The sequence below is a fragment of the Ascidiella aspersa genome, chromosome 8, assembly GCF_963924565.1.
Source record: "Ascidiella aspersa chromosome 8, kaAscAspe10.2, whole genome shotgun sequence".
NCBI classification, from domain to species: domain Eukaryota; kingdom Metazoa; phylum Chordata; class Ascidiacea; order Phlebobranchia; family Ascidiidae; genus Ascidiella; species Ascidiella aspersa.
In genome coordinates this window covers 19,312,307-19,318,967 of record NC_139454.1, presented here as the reverse complement: position 1 = coordinate 19,318,967, position 6,661 = coordinate 19,312,307, and positions in this window count along the sequence as shown.

Here is a 6,661-nt window from a genome sequence, read left to right as displayed (position 1 = left end):
TGTTGTTTTTACAGCTGACAATTTGCAACATAAAATTTATTTAAGTTGGTACCTTTGTAAAAACATCAGACAATTTTAGGTGGTATATATATTTTATATTTCGTTTTTATTTCTCATGCATAAAGGGTGTGTCTTTATGGAATCCAAAACCATTGGCAGCAGGTTTCTGCTTGTCGATCACTGTTCCGCTGACGCGTACATAAACAATAAAACTTGTTTAAAAATCCGAGTAAAACCAGGATCAGACATTTTTTAAACGAATATATATTTCGCCTGTACTGACATCGTCAGTTCTTTAATTCAAATGCACATTTCTCATGTTTATCCCTATTAAATGTCTGCATTTGATTAATGCCATATTAACCCCACTAATAATAATAGGTTCGTAACATTCGTTTATTGCTGTGTAGCGAAACTCTGTAGTCGGGTTATCTGAGAGCGTGCAGTTCTGTGAAAAGCGACCGACTTCGAATCCTTTTGTGCTCACGGCGCTGTCGTGAGAGTGCCATGATCTGTCTGTGAGTCGCTCACGAAAGCACACGCGCAAAGCTCGTCGCCGAGACGAAGTTCGATTTTGACGCTCGTCAGCAAAATCGAGCGTTCTCGAGCATTGCTCCCGTTTGATTTATTTGTCTGCTATCTAATTCGTTACCTATGCGTTTTGCAAACGTTTATTGTGTTACTGTTGGGTAGGCTTCGTTTTTGTTTTGCGCTTGTCTGGGCGCTATGACGTGAGCTGTGGAAAGCAACATCGTTATATTAAGTTTGTTTGTTTTGTTTATTTAAACCTCGCAAATCCACTTATAAAGCACCATGTAAAGTCCGTTGAATTCCTTTCATTTATGTTTTGTTGCCACAGGCTAGTACAGCGGTTCTCAAACGTTTTTTTAATATTAATTTAGCGCTACCTTGGCTAGTACAGTGGTGTTCAAACCCTTTGTCTTTGCAATTTCCAATTCCAAATTTGTTGGATATTATGACGCACCCAGCATAAGAACTTTAATTTTTACTTAGATTTTCACACTAAAGCCAGTATATTCGTTTGTTTATTTTAGTACACCATGGTTAATTGCTGCAGTTTTCTCGTAAAAATAGGTTAAAATGCATTGTATCAGTGGGTAACAATTTAAGTAGGATCTTAATGCCGCAATCAACTTTATATAATTACGCAACGCTCTTGGAAAATTAGAAAGACACACCAGGGCGTCGTGACGCACAGTTTTAGCACGTCTTGGCTGGTAGCCAACCCGCCCTGTGATAAACTATAAACACGAGGCAAACGTCAATTTTTCAATGTAATTTTACTTCTTAACCCAATAAAAAGATAAATGGGCGGCACACCACTCCAGGAATGGCAGCTTGATGTATAAACACTAGCAGCGCTTGTTACTTGCGTTGTTAAGATTACTTTTTAAAAATCAGCTAAATTAACGTAAAAAATGTATATCTCATCAATTAGGCAGTTACTTTGACCTTTTTTAATGACTAAACAGTCAATAAATAGTCTCTTTGCTGTTTTATCAAGTATGTTTGGATGCTGTTTATGAGTTTATGACATGCAATAGTAGGCCTACTCGCAAGCAGCCTGTAGCTATAATAACCGAACTCTCACCGACAGTGTGTAAAACTTCGGCAGCTCCGCTCGGTTTAATTGATATGATGATATTGTTATGCGTAATGATTTTTCATATCGCTTTTACCTCAGTTTACCTTTTAAGTAAACAGGGTGCATGAGTTCGTTACAACCGGTTTAAGGGTTCACCAAACCAAAAAGGTTGAATAGCACCGGCCTAGAATATTTGCTGATGTTGTCTATTGTAGATCGACATATATTTCATAGGTGTTTTGCCAAATTGATTTAGCTCCTTTGGTGTGTCACAAGTGCAAAAAAATATTCTTGAGCTCTGTTCTTGGGTCGTAGGTTACTTCTGCACCCGGCGCTTTTTGCAGAGAGCCCTAGGCTGTTTCCTCTCGGAGGCCTGGGCGTTGCTTCTCTCTTTACAAGCGAGAAACCCAACACTCGCCTGCCGAACTACAACGTCCGGTGTTTGCACAGCAGCACAGCAAAACCTCGCTGCATTGCTTGCCTATTTTGAGCTTGGAGGGCTTTTGCGACCGACTGGGCCGATTGTACGTTATTTCAGTTCACCCTTGTAGCAGTTTGAACCAGCTGAATAGGATTTATGTAGAGATATAATCAGCGATAAAGTGTGTTAACACTGAAAATAGGTTCTTCTGGTATTTCTTTGTTTGTCCAATGGACTGTAATACACCACGCCAAACAACACACTAAGTAAAAACGCCCAAAATAAGTAGAACTTTTTTCAGTGTATAATATGCCTGGTAGCAACAGCATATTTTTTTATGTTTTTACTACGTCTTACTACAACCTCCAGCCAGTAGGCTTCTTAATATTTTCAGTTTGTTAACGATTAGTGTCGTTTCAAGTTTTGCATGTTTTCCTATGTGTTATGTGCTTACACGTAATACTGGTATTTTTTTATTAAATAAGTCAGGCTGGTCAGGGTTTTAGTTCAATCCAGGCCCGGCTATAAAAACAACTAGCCTGCGGTGAGGTTCGAACTTACGATCTATGGCCATACCGAGACACATTTGTGTATTGGAAATTTTCGGTTGCTATATAGAAGTGGGTAACATTTTGGACGTTTTAAATATCAACAGAAAAAAAGCTCTAAAAAGCCATGTTTTTCATCTGATGCCTGTTGTTTTGAAATTTTACCTAGTCTGTACTACTTTCATATATTTTTGACTTTTTTATGAATTTTATTATTACTTTCTATATGTATTTTACTTTACCTATAGGAACTGACGATGTCAGTTTAGGCGAAATATATATATATACCTTAAAAACGTCTGATCCTGCGTTTACCCTGGCTTTTATACTTTTTCATTGTTAACAATGAGTTTTATTGTTAACAAAAAAGGACACACTTTAGAATCTCGCACTAACGTGTCAACAAACACACAAAAAAACAACACTGGTATACTCGATTGGCCAGCGTAAAAAACACAATGTAACTTTATCAAACAGCGAAATATTTCCGTTTTGTACGCCGAGCTTAGGCGCGTCAGTCCGTCTTTCTGCCAATGCGCGCCAATGATTTATTCACCAGCTTATGCTGCACGCCACGCGAGCGAATAAACAAGTACCCCAGCTGGTTTTAGGACAGTTTTCAACCGTTGCACAAAGTGGTGAGAAGTCAATGAAAGTGAGATTCGCTCATAAAAGACTAAGCACTGTCGATAGACCGATATTCCACTCTTACCGATATATAGGTATCGATAAATTTATGCCAAAATGTATACCGACACTGCACCATGAAATTATTGTTTACCGTCTACTTATAAATACCCGAAATTACCTAATTTTTTAACTTGCAATTTTGTCCTTTCATTTCATTTTGATGGTTAAAGTGATTTATTTAACACAGTGTTTGGTTTGCTGTGTTCGGCATCTCACAAAGTTAACATGCAAAATAAGAGTTGTTTGATTAAATGGATTCCTCTATTTAGAATTAGACAAATACGGCCATATACAAAGATTGATTAAATGGATAGATAAATTAGACACCGAAATAGCCGAATTTGACGTAAAAACAACTGCAAGAGCTTCCCCAGATTTCGAGCTGGGAACCATTTCTGTCTACTGATGTTTTTTTCTCCACAAACCTTTGATTTCCGTTTCTTTGCCTCCATCAAGGCAGCTGTTGAAGTTGTCGCATGGCCTTGGCGTTGACCTTGAGCGCTGCTCGGAGTCTGGCTAATTTTATCCCGGGGCGTGCGACCACAGGGCGTGTTGGCAGCGGTCGAGCTGGCACCGCTCTATCGACTTTATCACCGCGTGGTTTTATTTTGGCGTTTTGACGCCGCAGTGAATAATGGATGAGCTGGCTTAGTTGCCGCCGGCGGCCCAATATAGAATAGAGCTTCCACGTGTCTATCCTTGTGCAGCAAGCAGTGTTGCTCAACCCATGGGTCGCGACCCCGAAATTGTGTGGCTGTTTGATTTGGTTGAGTCACTAATTGCAATGGTTTTAAATGGTTAGATTTATTGAGATTGGTTCTGAGAAAGATTTCTCCAAATTTTTGAGAAAATTGCGAAAGCAATAGGAATACATGGCTTATAATAATTAAATTTGTACTTTTTTGTGATACTCTCTTATTGATGTTCTGTCTTTATTGACGTTTTTTTGTCCACTTAAAGCAGTGGTCGGCAAACTTTTTTTGTCGCGGCCCTAAGTACTCTTTTCAGAGCTGAAGGCCCACTACGAAAACAGGGGCGGATTCAGGATATTTGATTTTAAGGTGAAATATTACACGGCGCCTTATTGGCCAAAACAATGCTATACCATAATATATATAACATAGTATGAAACGAAGAATATATGCGCGAAAATTTCGAAAATTTTTTCAATTAAATAAAGTTAAAGTTAAAAAAACATATATATATATTTGACAGGCTCTCAGGACCACATTTGGCACGTGGGCCTCCAAGCTGAGCCAATTTAAAAATTATATGTCACAACTTAAAAAATAAAGTGCAATGATTGTATCACGCGGCACAGAACTAGATGTGACACTAAACTATTCAAAAGTAACTCGCGGCCCACTAAAAATGGCTCTGCGGCCCACAGTTTGCCGACCACTGACTTAAAGCTTTCAAAAGGTTCAGTGAATGATTTGATTCGCCAAAGCTTCGCTGTTGTACTTACGCTCAGCAATTTAGTCGCCGCAAATAAAGGTTAAAGGACGTAGTAAGAATATCAAAGCCCATATAAAGCATTTTGAACGTTTAGAATAACACTTTGTTCATTTTCAACATAGTCATGGACTTTGATATTATTACTACGCTTACTACAACAAATCAAGCCATTACGCTCCAAAGGTTAAGGAGTTAAATATAATTCGAAATGCGACCCTGCAGTCGTCTACTGACCAACTTATTTGGCGAATTTTGTAGGTTGTCGAAACGTTTGTTGTATTTTTGTATTTATATTTTTTTGGTATCTGAAAAAGTAGAACTTTTCATGACAGTGGGTTATTGTTAATTAATGAACGGAATGTACAAGCAGAGTACGGATGGCTAAATATTGTGCCTAGAGGTTGGGTGAGCGCCGTTGGTCTATGCTGCTGCTCTAATGCTAACAACCGCTCCTTATATTTCTTCGTGGGTGGTGCCTTTACACTAAGATTCTAATTATTCCTTCATGGACCCCGTAACATAAGTCCACCCACTCACACGTGGGGTTAAAGAACCCCTGTTCTATATACACATTGTATTAGTTTGCGTTTTGTAAGGCAATTTCGTAATTCGCGCTAAAATTCAAGCCAGAAAAGTGTTTACAAAAAGCTTTTGCCCATCACTTGTCAAAAGTTAAGAGATTTTTGTTAGCATATGACACCTGCTCTTTTAAATACTGCTTTTTATGACCTATAACCAGGTAAGCCCGATAATATCGGATCGTAGCCGATACCCGATGCCAAGTGGTAGTATCGGTACTCGTCCAATACTAGGGTGGTAACTGGTAACGGTGTCGATCCCATAACAAATTGATATAGGAATTTCGGCCATGATTTGCCATACAACACAGACATTTTTACTTTTAAACTTCTTAAAAAAAAAATTGACAACTGGTGGGCCTTTTAGCGCTCAGAAAAATTCGGCCATAATAACCTAAAAAATACTTTTAAAGGTTTCAGTTTTCGTCAAGTAATGACGTCATTTGGTATTGAATCGGATCGCGGCACTTGTTATCTAAAATATCGTATTAAAAAGTATCGGACATTCCTAGTACACTATAACTATCCACGTTGCATTTTTTGTTGTTTGGATTATGGGGATTTCGTTTCTCATATTCCCAGCGCAATAGCTGGTCTGAAGAGCACGCTAATGCGGCCACCCACCTCATAAATATGTCTAGGGGCAAAAATGTAGCGGGTAAATGGGCACCCTTTGTCGAAATCGCAGCGGAGAATAACGGATGATAGTAGTTCGCCACAATTGTTGGAATTCCTCAATTTCCCAGGGTTGCCACAAAGTCCTTGTATCTTTACAAGTCTGTGAATGTCTTTGGATTAATTTACGTATTGAAAAGTCTCTGAAAAGCTTAATATTTTTTGCGAATTTTTTTCAAATTTTATTGAAATTTATTTTCTGTGCAGTTTAAGTTTAGTGTTTAGAAAGTGCTAATAAAAAAACATTTTTTAACCATTTCAAATTGTGTTTTCTATGGCATTTATACTTTTTGTTTTTGAATTATATTTAGGTAAACGCAAAAACGCCAAGTGATACAATTTTAAGCTTTTGACAAACCTACAAATTATCTTTGAAAAGTCTTTTAATGTCTCTGGAAAGATTTACATATTGAAAAATACCCTATGTTTTTTTCGAGATTCTTTAAATAGTGTTTGTAGTTATTTTATGATACAAATTACTCGAAGTTTTCGGCTTCGTTTTTAATTATTTGACAGTTTATTGTTGAAAAAGAATTCTTTTTTTTTAATATTCATTAAAACTCCCGTTGAACGCATTTAAACTCGACTTCATATTCATTTTGTCGCATGATCTGGAGCAAAAAGGCAGGTTTCCGAAGTCTACTTGTTATGACGTCATTGAAAACAATTCAACCGGACCCTGATT